The 13,985-nt window shown below is 33.7% G+C and overlaps 1 protein-coding gene across 2 annotated transcripts in view; it reads left to right on the forward strand.

The window, feature by feature from the left end:
* Positions 1-13,985, forward strand: part of LOC142973614 (uncharacterized) — a 92,513-nt gene that overhangs the window by 1,301 nt on the left and 77,227 nt on the right. The window lies entirely within an intron of this gene.

Here is a 13,985-nt window from a genome sequence, read left to right on the forward strand (position 1 = left end):
CTGTGTCTTTTTGTTCGGCCTCGTGTAATCTCCGTGTCGGCTTCCACAGAATCCTGTGAGCTGCATTTATCGGTTGTCTGATAAAGCCGAGACGTGCACGTTTCACCGTCCGCATTTATCAGAACATGTTACAAAGCTTTCTGAGCCTCAACGCTCTCCCTATTACATGAAATGAAACTTGCTGTACAACGAAACGAGGAAACGTAATATTATTTCATACGCCCAATTTAATTAACATACATTTTTAAACATTTCCTGCGAGAACAATATGATTTTTTAATTTCTCATTCCGTTTTATGTTTTGCAGCGGATTCAGTAAGATTATTTAAGGCTTCACTTTTATTAACCTTTAAGAGTTTCTTACTTAAAGAAAAAGTAAATAGTTGTCTGCATTACAGTCAGTTCTTATTTTAAATAAACATGTTAAGGTAGAGCTTATTTTCGCAAGCTAAAAGGAAACTACAGGCTACTTAGAGCCAACGGTGCATGAATTTTCAACGGGCTAAATGTTATTGCGATATATTATTCAAATGTTCACTTTCAATCTCGTTTTTATTTTAATACTAAAATAAGGGCGAGGATGTAATGTTACTTATTTTTGTTCCTGCTATTTCTTTATGAAGTAAATATTCGTGTCAAAGGCAGATAGGCTCGGCGCATTGTTGATTTTAAACGATGATTTGGTTTCTGGGCGTTAGACTTATGCGTTAATTAGAAACTAAGATATCTACTACCCATTTTCACGTCGCAAAATAACATTTTCAGGAAAATTGCAATAAATTTTCTTCTCTTTTTTTAATACCCATTATTGATTAAGCGGTATTATTTTTAATACAGAATAAAATCCTACATGGTATTGCTTTGCTTTAATTGCATTTTGGGCTTTTAGATCTTGCTTATTAATGACGTAAATTTATTACATTTATTATGAACTTACTAATATTTTGATTTGCACCGAAATGCTGCAAAAGCATTCCTTTGATATTCTATTTATTGTTTAACATATGGACATCGTGCGATCAATACGATACTAAATTAGTTGATTTATACATTATATGTATACAATATGTATTTGTTTATAAAATAGAATAAGATGAAAACGAACGTCAGGTGTGTGTTCATCAATGCAATTGAAAGCTTAGAATATTGTTTTCATAGATAGTTATATTCCTTTGAGTTGTTTCGTTTCATGTTAGAAAATGTACTCGCGCAATCCTGTGCATGTTTATTATCAATCCATAACAATTTGTAAATACCGTTTAAAAAAAATGCCTGTCAGAGTAGGTAGGTCTATCTATAAAAGGTCGTGATATAAGAATTTTGTTTAGGTACTATTTGACCAAGACCCTATTAAACAAAAAGCGCTAGATTTCTTGAGTCAAAGTTTAATAAAAAATAGTAGTTTTTCAAATGTATGACATCTGTATAGAGCTCGAACAATGTTGTTATTAATTATTGTAACGGCATGCTAATCCTTGCTCGTAATTGCATTAATAAATAACTAGGAATCCGCTGTACAATCCTTTAGTCCCCATGTATGGAAACAAAATATCTTCGTACGTTGGAATAAGGTTTATACTTTTATATTGCATTATATAAATAGGCCATTATATAGGTATATAAGTTTCATTATAACACTAAATAATTATTTTCAACACAGACTCTACCTTATAATATATTGTTTCCAATTTAAAACACTCATTATGTAATGTAGGGCGGTATACAATTTAAATGTTCTTGCGTAGTTCATTATTTCGCTACAGAAAATGATAGTTAAATTCAGATTCAGCGGCGCGACTGTGACTACTATCGACTTTCAAACAGCAATTCATATTAATTTGTCGGCTCTGTCTAGAACATAAAACTAAAATAAAACATTAAAAGTTTAATAAAGAATCTTCATCAATTATGTACGTTTCGTCTGCCAGATGTGCCACCAGGCAAAGGATTCGACGAAGTACGTTTTTTAATTAGAGTTTTTTAAAGTTGGAAATGATCCAAATAAGTTGCAAAAATATTCATATGTGTCTTTTCCTTTAGCTAAAGTTTTAAGTAGGTCAGCAATTTAAATATAATAAATGCCTTGGGAACTAAGTTTGGCTTTAATGTATGAAAAATATAGCGACGGTGTGATAAGAACACAGTTAAAACTTTTAATGTTAACTCGATAAAAAATATATTATGCGACAGCATTATATTTAAAAACATTTAAATTATTTTATGCGCGTATTCTTATATTTTCTAAAACGATAAAAGACAATGTTTAAAAATTCGCGCCCGTGAATTTGAATTATAAATATACTTTGAGAATTTTTCATCAAACGTATCAAAGTTTTCGCATTTTTTATAGAAAAAAAAACTAACCGCAGTTCAATTTCAACTTTATTCTGTGGGGTGTAAAATTTTCAATATTCCTTGGCGTCGATGGAACGTACGTAGATAAAGAGGTTTTATCTAAACGAGTGATTGACCGATCGGAGGCGGGAGGTGAGATGAGCCGCGCTGCTCTAGGTATGTTGTTCGGATAAGGTATCGGATTGCCCGGTATTCACGGGGGAAAGCCGTGTTGAGAATGACGTCGTTACACTTTATCTAAACTCTATATTCCAGCCTACGTATAAAATAAAGAAAGTAGCGATGCATTTTCTAAAAAAAAATGGTTATTGCTCGAAAATTGTACTGTAATGAGGTAGTCGGTTTATTAGTCCTTCAATTGAAAGTATAATTATAACAGAATAGTTATGGTTAGAAGGAAAATTTCGTTGTTATAATAGTTTATCGTTTTCAGCATAATATTTTTTTAGGCATAGGTCATAAGTATACCGTGCAATAAAAAGTAATATAAAAAAGCGTGTTAAAACTTCAATTTAAATGTGCAATTACTTTTTTCTATAAAGATCGATCCTAGACATAAACAAATCTCAGCTTAACGTTGAACGAAATGGAGCCTTTATACTCATTTTATTACTCAATTAAAGCTACGTTAAGTTTGCCTGTCTGCACTGAAGTGGCTATGAAATTAATTTCTTTGACTTTTTACGAGCCGATTTTACTTTAGCCTCGTTGACGGCTAATGCATTTTAGATAGCATCTTTGGAGTTTCTTCAATTAAACCTTTATTCCTTTGGCTTATTCTCTCAGAATTCTTATCATAAGTTTTATTAATTTAAGTGCATTTAGGTGTCCCGAGTTTCATTTAATTGAAAAGAAAGTCGGATTGCAGTCTTTGATGTAATTATTGAAATAGTAATATTAGTCGTTAATGATTTGACTAACAAACAAGAAAAAAAAAATGTTACCTTAACATATAACTAAAATGTAAACTCAAATTGCATTGTTTACAGGTATATTTTGATAAAAAATCATGCACATTTACTGCCGCTCCCCTAACTCTACCATCAGTTATACACAGTGTACCTATTATGTCACGCGGAATTCATTTCATTTCCTTTTATTCGTACCAAAATGAGTCGACCATTTCTGTTCGAGCGCCATTTAAAGCTGTTATGGCTGTTATACATATTTCGGTGTCCAAATTAAATGGCGTACGTTATTTAGAGGCCTATTATCAACAGCCAAATTGCCTTTAAAAGCGCTAATTAGCCTAAAGGTCCCACAGCGGAAACCTTGGCGCTTATAATTAAGACAGATTCATTTACTTGCTTCGTTTGCTGATGAAACTTGATTATAAACGTGTTTAGTTAAACAAACTTGACGAAATATTCAATTTACAGACGGTTTGTTCAAGACGGATCACTTTACGGGCAAACTGAAACTTGTTTCTTTGTGAGAGACTTTAGTGTGTTCGTGTAAATGTGTCTAACTTATTTAGTACTTGATGCACTAAGTTTGATGAAATAAAAAGAGTCATCTTTGTCTTAATCCAAATGGTATTATAGTATTTATAAAGTGACTTTTGACAGATAAAATTCATTATTTAATTTATATATAAGCTTTACTTTTGCCTGTTCAGTAGTGAAAGCTTTAATAACATAGTGTGTCGGTCGTAAGGTATTTACTCACAATATTGGTTGATTGGACAAACGCAGTTCAATTTAAATACAAAAGTTTTATTAGAAATGTTCACATTATACACGTGTGCACGTTTTAACAGGCCACACGTGCTGTAATTTGTACAAAATAATGGTCCGAAGTATACGGAACGGACAGAAAATTGTACTACCGTACGGTGAAGTTTTGAAGGCTTTTCCGTGCTTTCAGAGAGCACCTATCATAATAATTATAAACAAGCTTTAGTTCGTTATTTTACACATCTCTTCGTTCCCCTTTAAAGGTTTACAATATATTATTTTTCGCTAAGTTGCGACCTTATTTATCCATTGTTTTAAATTATTTTTGTCGCAGTAGTACTCTTGAAAAGTTTATGTTTACCAATATAACATTTTACTTTCAGAAGAACGATATCGACGGAGTCTATATACTATTGAACAACTCAATTTGTCTTTTGGCTTACTCCAACAGTATCATATATTACAGATAAATAATTTATACTATAGCATAGGTAGATGCTTGCCAAGAAATTTCCACAGACAAACTTTAAAATAAAATTCTTTCCAGCCATTTGTAGAAGCAAACCATCGGTATCGTTCGGTCCCGGGTGATTTGAAAGTTGTTTTATCCGCAGGTGAATAAAATTCGCAATGCAGTAGGTAATATAAAGTTTTACAAGGAAGCTTTTCAGTTTAACGCTCTACAAATATTTGAAGTGTCTAAAACGGTTTGTTCGGGACAGTAAAGCCCAACAGTAAAAAGAATCCCACCGATGTTGTGAATTTTAAAACCAAATTTCAGTCATTGTTCCCTGTGAAGATTTTAAAATTCATAACTTGGGTCGAGAGTACGTTCACAATTTTTTGCACAAACAATCTTCATTTACCCTTATTTCGTTGTAACTAAGAGCATAAGTTTTAGTGTCTACAAGTTCTACATATTATTACATAAGTTTTATAGCTCCAGCCGTCTGTTGAGGGGTCAACATAAATGTGTTATGACCACAAACTAAAGCAAATACCTGTAATTTGGCAAAGCCACGTTATTACTTATTACAGTAAGTAGAAAACATCGTTACTTGTTCAGATCGAGAGGATACTTATCGTTGCTACATATCTATGAATAGATCGCGATAACTTTACAAATATTTACTGTCGGAACGGGAAAGTTGATGTTTTTTCTGAGCATTAAACGAGCTTTGGGGTAAAGAAATCCCTTTCAAGTGTCTGTGTCGAGATGTGACCGCGTCGTCCCAATTCTCTCGTTCTTCACTCGAGTTGTCCTCCGTGTTAGGTAACAATGTATTGTTTGTTTGTTTTATTCGAGTCTAGAGCACGCATCTCTCACAATCAATGTTGCAGATTAATAGTCACCATTTGAAAATATTGCGCGTAAATCTACCATTTACGATGAAATTCTATCGCTTCTAGCTTCCAAAATACAACTTTGCTTACAATAGAATAGTTGTTTATAAAATGGGATCATTTAGCTTTGACGTTTCTATTCAGTGAGCACAAAACACACAATTTAGGTTCTGAATTCATTCAATGTTTACTAATTACAGTCGATACACAGTTCGATTTAGATTCTCTCCAACAATGGTTCTGTTGAAAGCTAATAGAAATTTGTCACGGAAAGGCATTTGTACAGGGTTGTACGCTATAATTTAGGAGCATTTTACGAGCTATAAATAAACATTACTTAGTGGTAACGGGCATTTTCGCCTTTTGCAGACAGACATTATCAAGTACCTACACATAATGTACGACTGTACGAACACCGACGACATATTCGTTCCGTTGAAAGGGAAAGTACGACCTAATTTACTAGCACCTGCTAAACTTGTAAACATAAACATACCAATAACTCTTCCTTTAACCAATAAAACGGCTATTGAATAAGCGGAGTTTTGCCTCAATATGTTCCATAATCACTTACTAACTTGTAAAGTTCGGTACTAAATGGATTCACGTGTGGCTTTCCTTGATCTTACTTCATCTTAGCACTTCGCTAACATCGTCGCAATATACTGTAACGGGATTTCTACCAAGAAATACTTTAGAAGATACATGCGTTTCCCGATAGCAAGAAATATATTGGAATATTTTTATACTTTTTTCCTTATAAAGGACTATTAGGTATAACTGACTTCGCGACAGGGATGTTTCCTGTTGACTTGATCATATCTTTGAGGTTCTTTGTAAATATGTCAGATAATTTCAGTCAAGTATATTTTTATTTATAGACATCGGCTAGTGTAGGTACTTGTGGTACCAACTCATAAGCAAAAAGTGTTCAGGCATGTATGTTTATGGATAAAACTAAGTCATCGTTATTGAACAAGCGAAGACAATGTAGTTATTAAAAGAAAAGGTCGTTGCAGGTAGAAAAAGCGAGCATATTATTCCCTTATTGTTACTTGCACTTCAGCAAATTACACTATTTTGTGTTTTAGGTAACAAAAGCGATTTCTTCAATGGAATTCTCAAAATAGAATCCGTATGGCAGTATCATTTTTTATTTCACACTTTCAAAGTTTATTTCGACGTGGGCGAAATACAATTTTGTGTGGTGTTATAAACTTTATACGTTAAATAGTTTCAGAGAAATGTGTATGTTTGTGACAGAGGGTCTGACGAATGGATACCGAATTGATTTCACACGTTTCCTAGAATTGTTCCGGAAAACTATTGGTCGACGTAGCTCTATTTTATTCTCAATTTTTTATTCTGTAAAAAACCGACACTATATGTAAATTCTGGGCATTTTCAATTTCATTAAATATTTTTTTTGGTAAAAACTAAAATGCTTAAAAATATATGTCCGAATTGAAATAATGTCATTATTTCTCATTGTGTACTTATTTAGTTAAACGATGCCTACAGTCAGTTGGGAATCAAGGTTCTTATAATTTTTCAGTACATATTTTTTTAATAATTAGAATGGTATATTAGGCAAAAAGTATCTTATCATTACAAAACTTAGACCGTATCTTACAAATCAGATTCATTATTATTTTTTAACGCTTTCATTTAATTATATTCGTATCTGTTGCTCGTTTTATAAAGATTCAGACAATCTTATCCACTTCCTAGGTGCCTTTTTATAAAATTGAAAGTAGACAAAAGAGAGAAAAAAGGTAGGAATTGCTAAAGAAAATTGGCACATTTTTGTTGGTTTATTATAAAATACAAACTCGGCATTTTGATTTCAAACACGCATTGACTTAATTGGAAATAATTTGCGTAAACGATGAAGTAGATTACGCAAATACTTTTAAAACAAATTCCTTCAAATAATTATACGCTAAAAGGTTCGTTTCACATTGTTTGAACAACAACAAGTTTGATTGATATAAAGCCATAATCTTGTCTTTTTTAAAATTTGAATATTACTGAAAAATAAATGTAAACGAATTCTGTTCACTGGTAGTATACTGTCTTACGAAAATTGTGTTAGAAATCTCAAATAATTTTTGTTTCGGTTTGTTTCGATAGGCTCAGATATATTGGAGTTTGAGATGGAACATTCAAGGAGGCTGCGTTATCTCTGATCGTCGTCACGTGTCCCGATAAAAAATATAATAACTTTCTATAATAGGTACCTATTTCAATTTCATCGGCAGAATACAAAACCACACAATAGCTTTAGCGAAAATGACAAAACGTTTGTGAAACTTAAAATAAACGTACAAATAAAACGTTAAACGTTATTTTTCTGTTCCTATAATATTATTTTTCTTTGTGCGTCCCACAACAAAAACTATTTTTCCTGGAAGCAACAATAATTCGTCCGAGTACATTGTACAGGTTGCAATAGTTTCCAAGTGGTGACAGCTTGTTAGGACACCACACAACACGAACACATTCGTATAATTCTGTGAAGATTATTTTCTCATTTCGTCTTACTCAATTCGCAGAATAAAGCAAGAAATACGAAAGGTCCTAATTTCATTTTCATGGCGAAATATAGTAGGTATAATAAAATGATCGTTGCCTTCGATATTTCGTTGTTTGGCGTCTGATTTTTTGGCCATGATGGATCGTTTACGGATTAACTTTCCACTCCATTATTGTTTCGCTGGATACAGGATTTTGTTTGCTGTGGCAAGATTAAGTGGCAATTTGACGTCTGATCAGAACCAGTAGAGGAAGAAAACAAGCCACTTTGTTCAACAAGAAAAAATTACAATATTTTTGTGGGCAAAAGTTAGGATTTACGGAGCGTTCTTCCGTCCCGTGTTATAGTCGTTCACTGGGTAATAAGACTGATACCAGTTCCAATCCCTTTGAAAATACGAGGTTAATATATGTATATTTGTGCCAACGGATCATTCAACAGCAATTCCACTCGAACTGTGGAATAAAATGAATGTTTTTATGACGATGTTTTTTGTTTATGGAGTTGGTTAATCCGGATATAAAAAACGGCGCGTACTAAATGCTGTAAACAAAAATCTCAAATAAAAATGTTATGACTGTAATGGTGTGGTTATACACTGTAAGGGTATTAAATACAAATTGTACTTTACTACGTCGTAGCACTATTATATTGCTACAACATTGCGTTCTACGCGTAGCATATTCACCACAATGTAGTTATGAACATTATATTATAAAATGCTGTAGGTAATGAGAGTGCATATGCCTTGCGTATTACTTAGAAAAATCATATTGTTTCATAAAAACTCGCCGGAAAAGATTCGCATTTGCAGGAAGAGTGTAAAAAGAATACGAGTAAAAAGCAATGTACGCGTCGACGGATCACCGTACTACGGGTTATTCAATAGTTTTAAAGTAGACCACGAGACGATGTACATATGAGTTTTATGGTTTTAGGTTTTTATTTATGTTAGAGAATTCATATATTATTAACATAATACGACAGAAGTTTATACTTTTCTTGTATACCTATGTGTGTAATAATATAATTATAATAGACGAAATTCGGACTTATTCCCGTACTTGATAATTAGAAAGTAAAACCGTTCTTCTAATAAACTGCCTAGATAAAAATCCTTCAGCATTACATAGTCCTGATTACAGTTTTAAATATAAAACTCGAGAGTATATCATCGCACTCATAAAATAAACAGCGTTTTTGTTTGTCATGTTGTGGAACGAATCGTCCCTAAGAGATATATAAAAGTGGGAGTAATTTTATTGAGTCTCGCACGTAGAAGCAGACCTTACATTTCATTTCGTCATATCTGTCCCCTGGGCAGTCCGCTTGTATACGGCGACACTTCCACTTTCCTACTATTTACCGCAAATATCGGTTATGAACAAAGTTTTGACTATCATTACGGACTACATAACTAACTCTATTTCTGCTTATTACTTGCCTAGCTGTCGTAGTTACCTACAAAGTTAAAATACGTTTCCCTCCATCTAGATAAAGCTTATTTAGCTGAACAGGTATCTTTTTGATAAATCTTTGACATTTTCTGTTGATATTATTGATAAACGACCCAATAATTATCTTGTCCACAAGTGGCGACATCGTACCATTGTTTATTTTTTTTTTTGTTAACCTGTACTGTCCCATTGCTGGGCAAAGGTCTCCCCCAAAATCTTCCATCGGTCCCTATCAACGGCTATCTCACGCCAATCCTCCAGATAGATGTCCAAGTCATCGCTCCAACGTTTTTTAACCATTGTTTTATGAAATGTTAATTCGAGTGAACACAGTTTTACCCAGCAGTTGAATTCATTAATTGCTACCTCAATAAAACATATCTACGTTTATTGAAGCACCACAAATAACACAACATCAACGAAGTACACATCCGCAAAACGATTCGACGTTTCCATAATTATGAATATTTAATTTCAATACACTCAAACGTGAGTAGATGTATTCAGGTACTCAGTATAATACAGTGGCTGCAGTAACAAAACAACTTAGTATATTTGCATTCTTAGAGCGAGATGAATTATTTAAAGCATCTCGTGTAACATATTTTTGTATGAATTCCGCAGTAGCGGTCCTCCCAGGAGTGAACCTTCCTTGCCTAATTTTATATTCAAAATGATTTACTGTTTTATCTTTGCATGTGATTTTTTACTGCCGACGTATGAACATGAATATTACTGAGCGCTAGATTAAAAATGTTAGTTCAATGAATGAAAATTACCTGATGTATTGTTTAGTACTAAGTTCTGCCCACGGCTTTGTCCAGTTTATAAACTACATATATGTGAACCACATTTCGTCAAAATCTGTCCTGTACCGTCGTTTTGAAATCTTTTACAAACATCCAAATCTCTAAACTTTTGCAATTTTAATATTAGCACAATATATGTATTATAGCAAGTGACTTTTCGTACTTAATATCTGTCATTGCGTAATGATAGATTTTCTGTTACTCGTAGCTAGCTGAAAATATCCAATCAACATCAATTTAAATTTCGTTAATTTCATAAACCGTCGCGGACACTTAAAGTCCGTTCCAATTTACTAAATTTACTGCTCGGTGTATTAAGACGTCTACTAATATTACACGAACGAAATATTACAATGGAGAGAAAGTGATTCAATTTGATAGAGCCGAAATTGTAGAAGTAAAATTTAGTGAAACAGGGTGAAAATAGTTTTAAAACATTACAATATGTGTTCGGAACGGTCCATAAGGTTAAATAGCTGTAGCAGCTGCAGTTCATGTGATGTATTTTTAATGACCGTACGAGGATATAGTCGGAAGACATTTTCATAGCTGTTACGATTTCAGTACGGGATGTCTGTCATAACAATGTTGTCAATTCATAACAAAGATGATAATACTTATTTTTACAATTGCATGTTAACATTTAATGCGTAATCTGCGTAATTATTTCATTGTAAACTATAGCAATTCTGATTACTTTAGCAATGGAGAATGATGTAGATACATGCAAGGTAAAGAAATATCAAAATTTTTACATCACCCAATTTTGGGTTAAGTTCATCAAAATGGTAGGCTGTCTACAGGCTTATTAAGCCTGCTTGGTCAGCTTGGTCAGCAAAGCAAAGGTCTATCTTTTTTTGACAATTTATGTGTTGATATTAAAATATTTTTTGTATTTAAATAAAAAGATATTCTTGACATCCCGAAGTCTTACCTCCATATTAGCAAATAGTAGGAGTACATCATAAAACCAAGCTCAAACATCACGTGAAGTATACTTCAAACTTCGTCCTCGCTTTCGGTGAATATTCTTTACCTTTTATAAGCATAATAATAATAAAAGCATGACGTTGTATAAAACAATACGTTGTCTCGTAAGCCTGTGGCAGTTAAGAGACAGCTTCCTTCGTAATACACTACTCGAGCTCCGTATTATGCGCTAGTCTCTTTTACATTCACACGGCTATGAAAAGATGCTTCTTTGTCCTACATCAGTGTTTAGCTTCTTTCCCTTCCGAAAGTAAGCAGATAAAAAAGATTTGTGCAGAAACGTCTTCGTACGGTATGATTTTGGCATTGCATATTTTACAACATCAATACAATATGGTTTAGATTCTGAATAAGATAGGTTATTATATTCAAGTTTATATAAATCAAATAAATAGGTATGTCCTCTTCAAACATCGAATACATTTATGTACTTTTCAGTACAGAAGCCACTTTTTGTCTGATATAAATATCTAGAAAACCGGCTCCTTTCATCGTGTAGAAAATTACACAGGAAAAAAATTGCTGCCGGTCTCCCCGGCGCCATAAAGCTTTTTATAAAACTCTTTGGAATATAATGTGTGGTTCAGTTCAGCCTCTACCTTCGTCAATCTTTTTCAGTGCATTGTAGTCGCGATGATTATGCCATGTTTTACTTAGGCTTTGCCTTCGGGAAATCAATAAAGCGTTCTACAAATTTGTGTGGGTGTACAAGAGGTACCTCTACCTACCGTTTCGGGATCCTCGGTGATCCTTGGTGGATTACAAGCGTGACGGTTAAATATATTGTGTTCCATAAATGTACCGCGTAGAGACATTTACGTATTACAAAGCAAATTAAACCGGCTTTTTCGAAGTTGGAAATATTTCCTTTTAAAAGCCGTACAAGAACAGTTCAGTCCGGGTTTGTATACAGTTTGTGTAGAACTTTTGCCAGCGCGTACATTATGCACGGCTTTTTTCTGTAACAATATGAACTTGTATTACGGCAGGTGCGGTTACGGTACATTGCAGGCGAAGTGTTGGCAATATTTATTGCTTAGCCGGTGAGGCATATATCACGAGATATGTTCGGCCGGCGTGTTTCCGCCGACTGTGGCCGAGTTTCGAGCCGAGCGGAACAGATCTCCGGGGATTCCATATGCATTGTCACATGCAGCTATGTGGTGCACCCACACCACTGCCTATCAATTTCGTCCCATAAATTAATCTAGAGCTGCGTACTGATGTAGTACTGATGGCGGCTCTACACTTCAAATGTATCGGTATTAATTGCAGGTGTACACTGTTTCTCGGTCAATACTCAAATAGGTCAACCGATCGGTTTATTTTTCGTACGGTTCCGGTTGTGATTAATACATGTCACTGTTATAAGCTGAACGTAGCATCTTTTTATTATATCTTCAAATAACGATGTATTTAATTTATTTTATGATTTAAATATAAGAAACGAACATTGTAGAAGCGAAAATGTTGTAAAATAAACCCGCAATCAATCTGTCTCACCACTATCCTTGTTGTATATAAAACAGGTACTAGCCTCCAGACTCAGATAGTACACAAAATAGAATATATTTAAAAATAGATCCAAGGGTTTTAGGGATACATTTATTTATTTACCGAAGACGAATTGGAATAGCGGGTGTGTTCGGATACACTTACTTATAAATAATATATTATCTTATTATGTTTACGTTATTGTTGTGTGCTTAGAAGTGTATAAAAGCAATAACATGAGTATAATATTGCCGTTTATAATCCCCACAAACGTTAAAAGTGATATTAATGGTTATAAAAGTGCGTTAATGTCCAATATCACAGGTCAATACGTTGTATCTTTGTACAATTCGCCTATGATCTCCCACGCTTTGAATAATTCGCTGGTCATTAATTGCGGGCCGTCCCTTTAGTCATTAGTGTAATTATGATACCTTTAGACTTGCATACATGACGCTAACATGAATGGAAAATTTAACCAAAGAATATCCTCCTCTCGTAATCATTTTCATAGTAACATGTTTGTATTATGTTGTGGACACTTTTATTTGTTTATCATCCTTGTAGTTGTTTCAATAGCTGTTTGCTAGTCCCCATATTTGGGAACTTTTATATCAAAGTATAGTTCTGAAAGTCATTTACAGTAATGATACTTCTGTCTGCGTCAACTTGTTTACTTCATTCTAACAAACAAATATTTTATTCTGTGGCTTTAATAAAAAAATCAATAGTTACCTGTCGTTATTGCTGCGTTGGAATCAACATAACGTTCGTTTTCGATACGTAGCCATTAACCATTAAGAAACATTTGATGTTATTTCAGCGGTGATGTTTTTATAAACATAATAAACTCGACTTTGTATAAATTAGTGCGGGGGATGGATTTCAAAAGAGAGTACGTATGTAATTTATTTCTGTCGCTAATTGGGATAAGTGGAAAACGTTCGATTCCTCTTGTAATAAGAAGCATTCATTATATGAGCTTGGTAAAAGTTTCAGCGCTTTGATATTTATTAAATAATATCAGAATTAATATTTAGAAACCTTTTTTAAGTATTCCCTACATTAAAAAAAGTAAAACTTACTCAGGCGACTGCTGCTTGCGGGTAGATAAGCCATATTTCACATTAAATCGGGTGCACAACCGCTAATTAGCGTTGTAGTGAATTTGATGATATTAGGTTTGTTTGTTAAACAAGCGAGCCTCAGCGTCAGGATTTATGCCCTTAACTTTTCCGCCTAAATCTCTGCTAATTTGTTTGGTTCATTTCGGGTCACGTAGACCAAACGGTCGGAGAATATTTCGGACAGGGGCGAGAGTCAA

This window comes from Anticarsia gemmatalis, chromosome 6 (genome assembly GCF_050436995.1).
Source record: "Anticarsia gemmatalis isolate Benzon Research Colony breed Stoneville strain chromosome 6, ilAntGemm2 primary, whole genome shotgun sequence".
NCBI lineage: Eukaryota > Metazoa > Arthropoda > Insecta > Lepidoptera > Erebidae > Anticarsia > Anticarsia gemmatalis.